Source organism: Vulpes lagopus, chromosome 11, assembly GCF_018345385.1.
Source record: "Vulpes lagopus strain Blue_001 chromosome 11, ASM1834538v1, whole genome shotgun sequence".
Lineage (NCBI taxonomy): Eukaryota > Metazoa > Chordata > Mammalia > Carnivora > Canidae > Vulpes > Vulpes lagopus.
Window position 1 is genome coordinate 7,003,119 of NC_054834.1, and position 14,269 is coordinate 7,017,387.

The window sequence follows — 14,269 nt, forward strand, 5'->3', positions numbered from 1 at the left end:
GATCCCGGGCCCCGGGGAGGGAGGGAGCGAGGGAGGGCGCTGCCGGGGCCTCGGGAGCCGCGGGGAAGCCGCCCAGGGAAGGGCGGGGGCGGCGGGCTGGGTCCCCGCCGGGCGCCCGCTTACCTTGGCCGCCGGGGCCTGGGCGCAGGTCGAGCTGCAGCCGGCGCGCAGGTTAGAGGCGGGGCGGGGGCGGGGGGCACCTGCCGCGGGGCTCGGGGCGGCCGGGGTCACGGGGGCGCAGCCGCGGGGCCGGCGGGCGCGGCTGGAGACGCGGTTAGAGACGCGGTTAGAGACGCGGTTAGGGACGCGCGGCGCTGCGGCGGCCCCCTCGGCGCCCGATGCGCGGTAGCGCAGCGCACTTCATCGCCTCCCCTCCCGCCGCACCCCTCCCTCCCCGCCGGCTCCGCGGGGGGCACCCCGCTCCCCGAGCCAACCACGAGCCCGGCTCGCGCTCCTCGGCGCTGCCCCGCCCTGCAGCCTCCGCGCACCCCCGCCCCGCCCCGCCCCCCCTGCAGCCCGCGATCCCGCGCCCCGCCGGCCCCCCGCTTCCCACGCCCGCGGGCGTCCCGGCTCGGCTGCACCAGCCCGGCCCGCTGGGCCCCTTTGTGTCGAGCAGGCGGCGTGTTCAGGGAGGGTCTGGCGTAGCCGCCCCAGGTCACACAGGTGCCCTGGGGCCCTGGCCTTACACTGCCCCCACCTGCCCTCCACCGGGCACCACCGTCCGCACCCGCCTGGGTCCGGACCCGTGTGCCTGCACCACAGACGCACGACACGTTTGCGATCACGAACGCAAATGGTGCAAATGACTCTCCAGAAAATCTGTTGTTGGGCAAGACTAGCTTTCCACCCGGGTTTTATAGGACGCCGCTCGCTGTGGCAGGATGCTAGAACGCAAAGGAAGCAACGGATAAACCCCCTCCCTGCACAGCCAACCAGGACGCATGGAGAACTGAAATTAGTAGCTGTTGGCTGCTGGCGGCTCCGGGGGGGGGGGGGGGGGCGGTGAACCTGCGTGCACTTGGCCGGTATTTGGCCGGATGTGTTCACGTAGGATGCAGTGGTTTTGAGCGCATAATCTCCAGAGTCTGTGATTCCTCCAACCAACTGCATTCTTCCGAGTGCTTCTTTATTTATGCCCATTCTCCCGCCCGGCATCCCCTACATGAGACAGTTTACGCCCTGGGCAAACCTTTCCCCCACCCCAAACTCCAGCTCCTCATTGACCTCAATGAACAGACTTCTCTAAACCAAGTCTTCTACCCCAAGCGCTGTAGGATGGGATGCTTCTCAAGGGCTCTCCTTTCACTGACTCAACTCTTGATTTCTCTTTCACAACCAGAAGTTCTCAAAAGCAAAAGGCTTGGAAGATGTGAAGGCACCTTCTCCAGCTGGACTCCTCTGTCCAAGGAGGCACACGTCGCCAGGCCTTCCCTATCCCCGTTCCACCAGGGCTGGGGGTGGAACTCCTCCTTTCCTGACAGACGCTGTCTTGCCTGACACCCTTAGGTGTCCTGATCAGATGAGCTCAAAGCTAGCGCTTTGCAAACCTCAACTGAGGCTCCACGCAGAGCATCGGCCACACGTTTCTCCAGATTTTGCACTCTGTGTGAAGAAGACCCTCCGAGAATAGACTAAAGCGGGCTGCAGCAGTAAATAGCAGCATCAACCAACTGTGTGAAGTTTGCAACCAGAGACTTGAACAGAAACAAAAACTCTGCCATAAACCAGCACCCATGGTTCCTAAATTAGCACAGTTGATCACCAAACCAAAGAAAGTTCTTTACTTCAGTTAATTGTCAAGATGTTCAGCTCTTTATTTTCAGCGATGCACCATCAACCGGGCTCGGAGGCACTTCTCCCTGTTCCCTGTGTCATGGAGATAATTGGACAAGTCACCATCTTTCATAAGGTTACTGAAGCAGCAATCCCGAAGTGTGCTTGATTTTCCTCGGGAGAATTTCCTTTTCTTAAACTGAAGACAAAAGATAAGAAAGCAGAAGTACACAAACTCTCGCATTCTAACGTGCTGAGTAGATACAGGAACTCTTTATAAAGTGGCATCTCCATTTTGGGGACAATGGCAGCACACATGCTCGCCCACACTTACTGTCCTCCGTATTGTCCACTCTCACAGTCGGGTTTACTCCCCACGGTCCCCACTGCAGCCTGGGAGCATCACCCTGTTTTACAGAGAAGAAAACCAAGCCTACATGGGTTCTATACTTGCTTTAAGGTCTCCTAGCCAGCAGAAGACCTCAAATCCAGAATTAACTGGCTCTGGCTTCTTGAATCCAAAATGAGGCATATTTGGTGGAGAAGTAAAAAGAGTTGTCGTAAATTTTAAAACCATCCATTTGTGAATCACATTTATGAAGCTTCTAAGAGACTCCCAACAGTGTTATAGAGAGTGTAAAATCAGGTCACGGTCCCAGGGCCCCCGACAATACTAATCTCGCCTAAGGTCATAAGATGATGAAGGTGATTTGAGAAGCATATTCAAAAGCTGGGTGTTATCATGAGAGTGATGTAACCTTGTGTGTGCAACTTTCGTCACTCAGGGCGGGACAGGCACGTGTCTCAGGATATGCAGATAAAGCTGAGCAAACAGCATTCTTTGTAAGTGGCACCTACAATGCTGAGAAAACTAGTGACTTGAACTAACCAAGGGATCCCCTGTAGGAATAGAGCTTCATCATAATGTCAGATGTGAATGGCTTATAGCAAAGTACCAAGCAGCTGAGACTGTGTTCCTGGCGTCATGTCTGACACTGTCTCCATAAGACCAGTCGTACCCATGATACAAAATTATCATTGGCGCCCAACTTTGGTGAGCTGAACAAGTTACCTAGAGAAACCAGGCCTTCCTCTTATGGAGGCAAGAGGATTTTAATTAGCAAATGACTAGGGAATGGCAGTGACTATCTTGGCAGCTTTGGGATCAAGGGTGGGTCTCTCAAACAGAGACCGAGATTATATGAAGGAGTATAAGACTTTTCTTATACGAATTTACTCACTCTTACAACAATATTTTTAATGTGCTAATTTATAGGACTATAACCTTGAAGAAGATAGAGTCTGACTTCATGGAGATCCGAGTTAAGAGTACCAAAACCTCTAATTAAACAAGCGAGCATTCTGTATTTGGTAGATGAAGTGATAGGTGAAATGGGGGGGGGGGGGCATCGTCACCTATTGCATAGGGCCATAGATTCAGACCCAGGGGTGGGGAGTGAGGTTGGGGGTCAAAGGACAGACTTCTTAGAATTAATGGTGCCTAAGCTGATTGAGGCTTAAAGGACCAGTAGGAGTTGGCAGGTAAAGGGAGTGAAGGAAGAGGACCCTAGATCAGTCTGTCAAGGTCAGAAGATAAGCAGAGAGGTGTGTAGCATATTCAAGGAAACTTCTTGAATTTTCTGATTCTGATTGAAATGCAGAGCAATGCAGAGGTGTAGCAGTGTCTTATTATGGTTTTGGTTTGCATTTTCCTATGAATTAATGAGGGTGAACCTCTTCTCATGTTCTTATTTTCCATTTTTAGTGAAGAGTCTGTTCAAAACTTTCGCCCAGTTTTAAATGGGCTGTTTCTTTCCTGTTGGGTTTTAGAGTTCTACATGTGTTCTAGATACAAGTTCTTTGTCAGAAATATGATTTCTAAATATTTCCTCCAACTCCGTGGCTTGTCTTTGCATTCTTTTAGTTTCTTTCGCAGAACAGTTTCTAAGGTTGAAGGAGTTCAACTTACTAACTCTCTTTTATGAATCATTCGATTAACCCAAGGTTACAAGGAGTTTGGCTGGGTTTTGTTTTTGTTTTTTGTTTGCTTGTTTGGTTGGTTTTTACAACTTTTACATCGTACACTTAGGTCTTTGATCCACTCAGAATTATTATTATTTTTCTAGATGTGAGGTATAAGTCATGGAATCTGTTTCTTTGTCTGTTTTTGCATATAGATGTTAAATCATTCCAGTACTATATGCTGGAAAGACTATCTTTTCTTAATTGAATTGCCTTTGTAAACTTTCAGAAATAAATATTGGTAAGGGTGTCTTTCTGGATTCCCTGTTCTGTACCGATGATCTGTTTGGCAATCCTTTTGCCAATATTACACTATCTTAATTACATAGATTAACCTTAAGTCTTGAAATCAGGTCGAGTCCTCCAAACTTATCCTTTTTTCCCCCAAATCATTTTGTCTATTCTCACACATTTGCTTTTACATATAAATTTTAGAATCAATTTATCAATATCTACAAGAAATTCCTGCTAAGGTTTTGATTTTAAATCTGTTAAATTCATCTATCAATTTCAGAAGAACTGACATTTTAACAATCTTCCAATTTCTTTCAGTATTCCAATCCATACACTTAGTGTACCTTTGCATTTACTTAGGTTTTCTTTAATTTATTTCATATACATGTGTTCTTAGGTATATACCTAAGAATTACATGTTTGGTCCTACTATGAAAGATATTAATTTTAATTTTAAATTTCACTTTGTATTAAAATGTACCTGGCATTCAGTTTTTTTTCCTGGCATTCAGTTTTATTTTTATTTTATTTTTATTTATTTATTTGGCATTCAGTTTTAATCAATTATGGACATGCAGTCATGCAGCCACAGAAATTATTGCCAAGAAGAAGTAAGTTTACAGATTCCTAGACGCAGGACATGCCATGTAGGGCCATATGGCAAAGTACCTGGATCAGTCAGGAGACAGAAAAGGCAAGAGGAGACAATGGCCCAGAGCCTTTATTTTCTTCTGCAGGAAGAAATCAGGGGAGCAGGAGAGGGAAGTTTGAACAAACTTAGAATTGGATAGTTAATAATTTTAGTGGGCTCCAAGCTAGAGAGGTGGTCTCAAGTTGTTCTGTACTTAGCCCTGGGGAAAAATTGTCTTGGTATGTGAAAGTTAGATAAAATAAATGGTTGGGAGTATGCACTCAGAATTAGTCGGCTTGTATGTGAAAGGTGTATCCATAGGAAGATGGATCATTCCCCAGGCAGCAAGGCCCCTAAAATGTTAAAACGTTGTAAAATACAGAAAATTTAAAAACATGATTAATACAGACTTGGTCATTACTAGAACAGAAGAAAAAAAGGAAGCGATTTTTTGTATATTTGTATTTTATTGTGTGATCTTGCTAAACTCATTTATTAATTCTAAGAGTTTTTGTGAAACTACTTGGAATTTTCAGTGTAGACAATTATGTTGTCTGTGAACAGAGAGAATTTTATTTCTTCTTTTTCAATCTGCATCCTTCTTTGGTGTTATCTCACTGGCTATCTTTTTATTTCTTGCATGTATTTTAATATTATTAAGTCAGTAATTTATTATTTTTTGAGCTTCAGGGTAAGGATGAGTAACACTTAAAGAGCATACACACTTGTGGTCAAGTTAAATACATAAATACAGTATGATGTAAGTGCTAGAACAGAGATGCTCTGTCAGGATGATTGGACTGAGCATGCTAATTGTGGCTGGGAAGCCAGAGAAACCTCCACTAATAGGGCTTTCAAGAAGAAAAGGACTTTGTTGAATGGCTAAACATCCCAAGAAAAAAATAACAGTGCACATGAAAGTGCAGAAATACTAAAAGAATAGAATGTACCTGGTCAAGAGTTCAATTTAAGTAGAACAAAAAGAGAGATGATCAAGGATAACTGGATAGAAAGGTTGGGGATAGATTGTGGTGAGCTGAATATGCCCTGCTCTAGATTTTAGACTTAATTCTGTAAGTAACAGAGAACCATAATGCTTTTTAAAGCCAGCAAGTAAAACAACAAAATTTGTCATTTAAATGTATAATAAAGTGTCCAGTATGCTTTTAAGTTTGTAATAACTTTAGATTATTAAGATGTGTTGATAACAGAATTGTCAGGACAGGATGGCAGCTGGCTAATATGCCTTCACCCACCTTTCCATCATAGTATTTATTAAGGAGCATAAGACAAAGAACAGGGGCAGACCATGATGAACTCTGAATGTTTATCAATTTTGTTGATAAACAAGAAACAAAAAATCCAGCAGGATTTTTCATTAATCAAAGTACGGCGTAGGCATTGAAACACAGCCAGACAGAAAAACAAAAATATAGAAATAAATATTACTGTGTTTCCCTTTCTTGGAAATGCAAAGCCTTCATTTACAAAAAGAAGTAGAGGATAGTGATAAAGAATGTGGACTCAAATCAATGAGTGTGTTTGAAAACATGGTTCTATCATTGCTTTATGTTGTTAAAGATTTACTTAAATTAGATTTTCTTATATATGAAGTCCACTTATTAAGATTATTTACCTTAAAAATTGTTAAGGTTGAAGTGGAATAACAAATGTGAAGCTCATAGCATTGAGTGTGGTGACATTCAATATCCCTTAGCTTGTTCCATCAGTCGTATTTTTTATATAAATCCATTTGGGGATTTAAACACGCTGCAATGTATGTACTGTTTGAAAGCATCTGGACAAAAGTTAGATATTTAAAATATGGAGGGACGCCTGGGTGGCTCAGTGGTTAAGTGTCTGCCTTTGGCCCAGGGCATGATCCTGGAGTCCGGGGATCGAGTCCTGTGTGGGGCTCCCTGCATGGAGCCTGCTTCCCCCTCTGCCTATGTCTCCGCCCCTCTCTTTCTGTGTCTCTCTTGAATAAGTAAATAAAATCTTTAAAAAAATAAAATATGGAAAATGTTTTTCAAAGAGATTTTTAAAAACTAATTCATACAAAAGTGGGACAAAGTACTCTCAAAAAAATTAATGGATGATTTAAAATTAGCGATGAAAGCATTAAAAACTTTTACATAGCCCTGTGAATGAAATAAGTGCAAATTAAATTGAGAGACGATTTGCACTAATTAAGTTGCCCCTCCCCCACCAAAATACACATTAAAAATAATTACTAGTCAGGATGCAATGCACTTCTGCTAGTGAGGAAAGTACACTATTCCAACATATCTGAAGGGTAATTTGTCACTTGTTTTTGAATCTTCAGGTGTTTAAATGGAGCTGCATCAGTTAGTTTTGGTGCATAACAAACCATCCCAAAATCTGGTTGATTAGAACAACCATGTATTATTTCTCATCAGTCTGTAGGTTGGCTATAAATTGCTGATCTGTGCCAGACTAAGCTGATCTCAGCTGGGCTCATCCATGTGGGCAGTTGGCAGGTTTCCTGGGAGCTGCTGATCTAGGACAATCTCATCCAGGACAGCTTGGCTCTCTTCCATATGATCACTCATCCTTCAGCAAACAGCCCAGGCTTGTTCTCATGGCAGCAGCTAGGGCGAGAGAGAGAGAGAGAGAGAGAGAGAGAGAGAGAGCAAGTATGCAAGGCCTCCAAGGTCTAGGCTCAGAACTGGCACACTGTCATTACTACCACACTCCATTGGCTGGAGCCTGTCATGAGACCAGCCCAGATTCAAGAAATGGGGAAATAGACTCCACTTCTTGATGGGAGGAACTGTGCGTGCACAATATTAAAGGGTATGAATACAGAGAAAGACAGAGGATTGGCGGAGAAGGACAAACATTATATGGTCTCATTCATTTAGGGAATATAAAAAACAGTGAAAGGGAATAAAGGGGAAAGGAGAGAAAATGAGTGGGAAATACCAATGAGGGTGACAGCACCTGAGAGACTCCTAACTCTGGGAAATGAACAAGGGGTGGTGGAAAGGGAGGTGGGCGGGGGGATGGGGTGACTGGGTGACGGGCACTGAGGGGGGCACTTGACGGGATGAGCACTGGGTGTTATTCTATATGTTGGCAAATCAAACTCCAATAAAAATACATACAAAAAAAAAAAAAAAAGAGGATTGGGCCCCAAAGTGGCGGTGTATGAGAAACAAAAAAGACAAGATCACATTGGCCAAAACCTGAGCAGGTGAGCAGGATTCTCACAATTGCATCCTTGGTATGAAGGACTGAGAAGCACACTCCTGGACTATGTATCACATGCTCTCCCGTGGGCTCTAGATGATTGACACCATATGACACCACACAAGGTAGGATACATGTAGAGAAATTGAAGTACATATGGTTAGAATAATGATTAAGTAATGATGAAAAGTTCAATTAATTGACATTATCAAAGGTTCTAATAATCAGATATTTTTTATTTGATCAGCCATGAAACATTTATAAAAATGGGCTATAAACAAGGCTACAAAATAAACCTCCAGAACATCTAGACTGATATATATATATATATATATATATATATATATATATGCCTCATATATTATAATAGATTAACAGATTAAAATATCTTTGTATTCCTTCACGTTTTCCTCTATAGGATAAATATTCCCTGTTTTTTTCTGCCTAGGTTTTAACTTCAAAATCTCAGATCTTGCTGGTATACCTTAGACAGGTCCTGCAATTCTTTCAATGTAAAACCTATTTCCTCCTGGAAAACAGAAGGTAATCATCAGTACCCGACCCTAATTTATCAGGATGGAAATGATGACAGGAGATGAAGGAAAAGCATCATCATGTAAGGTTTTTGCCTCAAGCGAGCCTCTGTGGGGGCCTGGATGGCTCAGTTGGTAAAGTGTTTGCCTTCAGCTCAGGTCATGATCCCAGGGTCCTGGAATCAAGTCCCACATTGGGCTCCCTGCCTCATGGGGAGCTTGCTTCTCCCTTTCTCAATTCCCCCTGCTGGTGCAGGCTCTCTCTCTGTTGAATAAATAAATAAAACCTTAAAAAAAAAAAGTTGAACATCTGTGAGAACTAGAGCAAGGGAAGCTTTCTCTCCTTTATCAAGGGAGAGAGAGCTGCAGGCCCAAGATGTTCCAGGAAGTCAACCAAATGTTCCATTCCCGGGTCTCAGGGTCCCAGTCTTATCAGAGACCCCACAATGACATAGATGACCTATTGAGGATGTTGTTCAGTTTCCTTTGCAGCACTGTCTTCCAATAGGATTCTTGGCCTGATTTTCAGCAGTGTCTGACCTGAGGCTGACGGACCTCTGGGTTTCCCAAAACCCTGTCATGGAGACCTCTGGCTTTCATGGTATGCTGCAGGTGGATAGTTTGTTAAAGGATCCAGAGCAATCAAGGAAACCCAGCCAGGATGTCATCCTTACCACCTACAAAAATAGTTAAATTTTTTCTTTATTTCAAACAGTGTGCACCCAAAAAGGGCAACTTTTTTCACCGAGCAGGTCTGTACCCAAATGTCCAATGTTTTTGTGCCCTAGACATCAGCTGGGACCTCCATACACTGTTGGGTTTTTTTTTTTGTTTGTTTGTTTTGTTTTGTTTTGTTTTACACTGGGGTTCTTGATGTCTTCACGATTGGCTCAAACTTCAGTTCCAGAGGATCCCTGGGTGGCTCAGCGGTTTAGCGCCTGCCTTTGGCCCAGGGCGCGATCCTGGTGTCCCGGGATTGAGTCCCGGGTCAGGCTCCCAGCATGGAGCCTGCTTTTCCCTCCTGTGTATCTGCCTCTCTCTCTCTCTCTCTCTCTCTCTCTCTATGTCTATCATAAATAAATAAATACATCTTAAAAAAAAAAAAAACTTCAGTTCCACACTCTGAGGCAGTTTGAAGCCTACTAATATCTTCAAATTTCCAGTGTGCTCATAGTCTCACAGCCACCTCTGCCCATGGACAACTTCCTCAGTGTTTTGGGTTGGTTTTTTTTTGTTTGTTTGTTTGTTTTTTGTAATGCACTGTGTTGACACAGACGCAATACCTACCTCAAAAAGGGAAGAAAATAAAAGGGGAAAACACTGTCCTGGTCTTGTGAGTCATCGTTATCCTCCAGGAGTCCCAGAGATGTGTAATCCCTAAGCAAATACTGACAACCCTTTCACAAAGAAGAAAGAATATTCTACTAAAGTCAAGATTTCTTTATCCCAGGACAAAGACACTTGTCCTGCCTCATTCCCTCATGGAGCTCAGAAGCTCAGTTCTCTCTTTTCCTGATTGTTCCCAGCAAGAGGGACTCATGTGTCATTAGGTCCATTTTTCAGCCGCTTTGTCTCAGTTTCTCTCATTTGAAAATGCAAATAATAATAATAATAATGTCTTTTTTATAAGTTTATTATGAAGACTGAATGAATAAATAATTACAATTGCAACAGTGTCTACCTAACACAAAAGGGGTTCAATGTCAGTTATTCATTTTCATTTTCGTTATGATTATCATTATCTGGACCCAAGAGTCTCCTCACTGCCAGAAAGGAGAAAGTAAAACAGCATAATGTCTCTCAATGCCAACTAGGTGTTGGATAGGGTTATTTTGAAAATGCCACCATAGAATTAAAATAATATTCCCTAAAAATTACCCTCTTCAGTCCTCCCCCTTTTTTTTTCTTGTATCAGACTGTATCTCATACTTAATTTAATACCTCTCCAGCTAGAGACTACAAAATAGAGCGAATGCATGTTCTCTACACATATATACACACATGATATAGGAAAAGAGAGAGATTTGGGAGAATGTGCATATGACATTTTTTCTGGCCATGCCTCAACACCAGCTGGATTTCAGAGCTTCCTCTTGGATAAAGCCCATCTGACACAATCTTGTTTCTAGGCGTGCTGATGAACACTTTCTCTCTTAAGGAATGTTGGGAGAATGTACTGCCAAAGTCCTGGCAGAGCCTTATTGGGGGACCGTGCTCCTCTTTTTCTTTGGTCCCCGGATGTGACTTATATTCAACATTTGCCTTAGTCAGATGGGTAAGACAAGCAATGTGCCTTAAATAGCATTCTTATAATTAGAAATACGAATGCAAAGATTAATTTTGGAATTTATGCCTTTTTTTTCCCTGAAAAGCATAATTTTCTAAAATCTGGGAAAAAATAGTTTATGTTCTTGGCACCTTTTTGAAAAAAGTCTCAGAGAGCCTTCTTGTTCCCTCCAACTTCATCTTGCAACCTGAATTTTATAAGTTGAGAACAAATGTAAAATACAAATGGCAAGAAAAACCTGGCAATTTTTTGTCACCCATACGATGGAGAAATTCATAATATTTGAAGAAAAATTACAAATTAATGAGAAAAAGGAACAATCCCTTAAGGAAAAATAAATCTAGTTAAGAAAGAACGGCAAGTCACCAAGGTACACGAAGTAATGTTCCACTTTACCAGTAATCTAAGGTCAATGAATTTAAGAACAATAATTATGGGTTATTTTTACCTAAGAAAAATGCTAATACTAATAATAAAATAAAAAGAAAAATACCTGATTTGGGTGATGGTGACAATGATGATAAACTGGCACTCTCTTATTGTATAGGATATGAGGATAAGTCGGTTCAAACTCTGTGGAAGGTAAATTGGCAATGCTTTCAAAACCTTATTCTTTGACTCTAAAATTTCCATTACAGGAATTTATCCTAGCAATATCTAATATCTAAGATATATTTAAATATGTATTTCTGGAGATGCTTAATGGAGTATGTTTTGTTATTAAAAACAACTTAAACATCCAAAATAATATATTTGTTAAATATAATATGATATAGTCTTTTAAAAAATTAATTTATTTTTGAGAGAAAGAAAGAGAGAGTGGGGGGACAAGGGTGAGGGAGAGAGACAATCTTCACGCGGGCTCCCTGCTGACTGTGCAGGACCCCGAGATCATGACCTGAGCTGAAACCAAGTGTTGGACGCTCAACTGACTGAGCCACTCAGGCGCCCCTATAATATGATTTATTCTTAAAATGGACAACTATGCAGAAGTCTGAAAATGCTAATGTACGAAAATTAGGTATGATATGGAAAAATATGGCATTTTAGGGGAAGATGAAGGTGAGAAAACTATCTTCTTAGTTAGGCTTTCTTCTTAACACAGTTCAAAATTTCATACCTCCTCAAATTCCTTTTCCAACACACTTTCTTCATTCATAGGTAAAGTTCTCAACCCTAGCTTTAATTAAAGGAAAAAAATCTGCCAGATAGGACCTCTCGTCTAGAGATGGTCCTTGCCATCTACAAGTTTCCTGACTCACCCAGGGCCACGTCTTCTCTCTCACGACAATGGTAGAGGCATTCGCTCTGCTAGCCTCCAGCTCATTCTGCCTCCGGGACTTTGGGGAGCTATCTGCCCCCGTGACATATGAGGGGCAAGGCGGACTTTAACCATGGACCCACATATCTGTGTCTAAACATCCTGAAGTTTATAAATCAAGCCAGCTCTTCTGTAAAATATATCCTTTAATTCTAGTCTACATATAATATTAGTTTCAGGTGTACAACAGAGTGATTTGACAATTATCTACATTACAAAATGTACTTTCTGCCACCACACAAATGTATTACAATATCATCATTATTTTAAATATTTTATTTATTTATTCATGAGAGACACAGGGAGAGAGGGGCAGAGACACAGGCAGAGGGAGAAGCAGGCTTCTCGCAGGGAGCCCCATGTAGGACTCGATCCTGGGTCTCCAGGATCACACCCTGAGCCGAAGGCAGACATCAACCACTGAGCCACCAGGCATCCCTATTACAATATTATTGACTATATTCCCTACCTATGTTATACTTTTCATCTATGTGACTGTTTTGTAACTAGAAATTCGAATCTTTTAATGTCCTTTTGCCTCCCACCCAAGCCCATTCCCCTCTGGCAGCTACCAGGTTATTCTCTGTATAAGTCTATTTCTGGGGACACCTGGGGGGCTCAGCGGTTGAGCATCTACCTTTGGCTCAGGTTGTGATCCCAGGGTCCTGGGTTCCAGTTCCATGTCAGGCTTCCCACAGGGAGCCTGCTTCTCCCTCTGCCTATGTCTCTGCCTCTTTCTCTCTGTGTTTCTCATGAATAAATAAATAAAACCTTTAAAAAAATAACATCATTTTTTTAAAAAAATGTGTTTCTGTTTGCTTGTTTTGTTTTCTAGAGTCTACATATAAATGAAATCATATAGTATTTTATTTCACTGTCACTTTGTTGTTTCACTTGGCATAAACCGTCTAGATCTGTTCATGTTGTCACAAATGGCAAGACTTCATTATTTTTATGGCTGAGTAATATTCCATTGTGTATATATACTGCATCTTCTCTATTCATTCATCAGTTAATGGACGTTTGGGGTGCTTCTGTATCTTGGCTATTGTAAGCAAGGCTGCAATAAACAGGGCTGCGTATATCTTTTCAAATTAGTGTTTTGGTTTCTTTGGATAGATACCCATAAGTACAATGACTGAGTGGTACAGTATTTCTATTTTTTAATTTTTAAAAGAAACTCCATATTCTTTTCCACAGCAGCTGCACCAATTTGCAATCCCACCAACAGTACACAGGCTTCCTTTTTCTCCACATTCTTATCAGCACTTGCATTTTCTTGTCTTTTTGATACTAGTCATTCTGACTGGTGTGAGGTAATGTCTCATTATGGTTTTATTTGTATTTCCCAGGTGATTAGTGACATTGAACATCTTCTTATATGTCTGTTAGCCCTATGTACATCTTCATTGCAAAAATTTCTATTCAGATCATCTATTTTTTAAATTGGATTATTTATTTGTGTGTGTGTGTGTGTGTGTGTGTGTGTAACTGTATGAGTTCTTTATATATTTTGAATATTAACCCCTTAACAGGGGGGTTTATATATATATATATATATACACACACACATATATATAAATATATATATGTAAACCCCCTATATATATATACATATTTGTAAATATGTTTTCTCATTTCTGTGGGTGGCCTTTTTGTTGTGTTGATGTTTTCCTTCATTGTCCAAAAGTTTATTTATAATGACAACACTTTAAGAGTAAACAGAAAGATTTCCATGTTCATAAAACCATAATTGAATTTAAATAAGATAATTTTAGTTTTATATCCAAAAGTGAGTGAAAGAATCATTTGTTTAACATGCCTTTATTCAGTTATGCAAATATTAGTATACAAGATGATTATTGCTAAATAGTGAAACAACTCCACTAGATCATGTACTATAGTTGGTATCGTCAGTTCAAGAGTACTCGGTGGCGGTGGACCATAAGAAGTGATACTAGGAGTTTACAATCCAGCTGACTGAGAGATAAAAGAATAATAGAAGATAGAAATACAGTCATTGATTAATAATATTCTTGAGTCTATGCTTAGAAACCATCTAATTTAGAAAATAATTATGTGCAAAATTTTTTTGTTTGATATAGTTCCAATTGTTTATTATTGGTTTTCTTTCCCTTGCCTAGGGAAATTTATCCAGAAAAACATTGCTGAGGTTGATCTCTAAGAGTTTACTGTCTATGTTTTTTCCTGGGAGTTTTATGGTTTCATGTCTCACAATTAGATCTTTAATCCAT

At 41.3% G+C, this 14,269-nt stretch overlaps 1 protein-coding gene across 1 annotated transcript in view; it reads right to left on the reverse strand.

The window, feature by feature from the left end:
- HECW1 (HECT, C2 and WW domain containing E3 ubiquitin protein ligase 1) overlaps window positions 1-479 on the reverse strand; it is a 440,869-nt gene extending 440,390 nt beyond the window's left edge. Inside the window, exon 1 of the mRNA XM_041773230.1 lies at window positions 124-479. The gene's annotated coding sequence lies outside the window, so the exon portion shown is untranslated. The remainder of the gene's footprint in view (window positions 1-123) is intronic.
- Window positions 480-14,269: the final 13,790 nt, after the last annotated feature.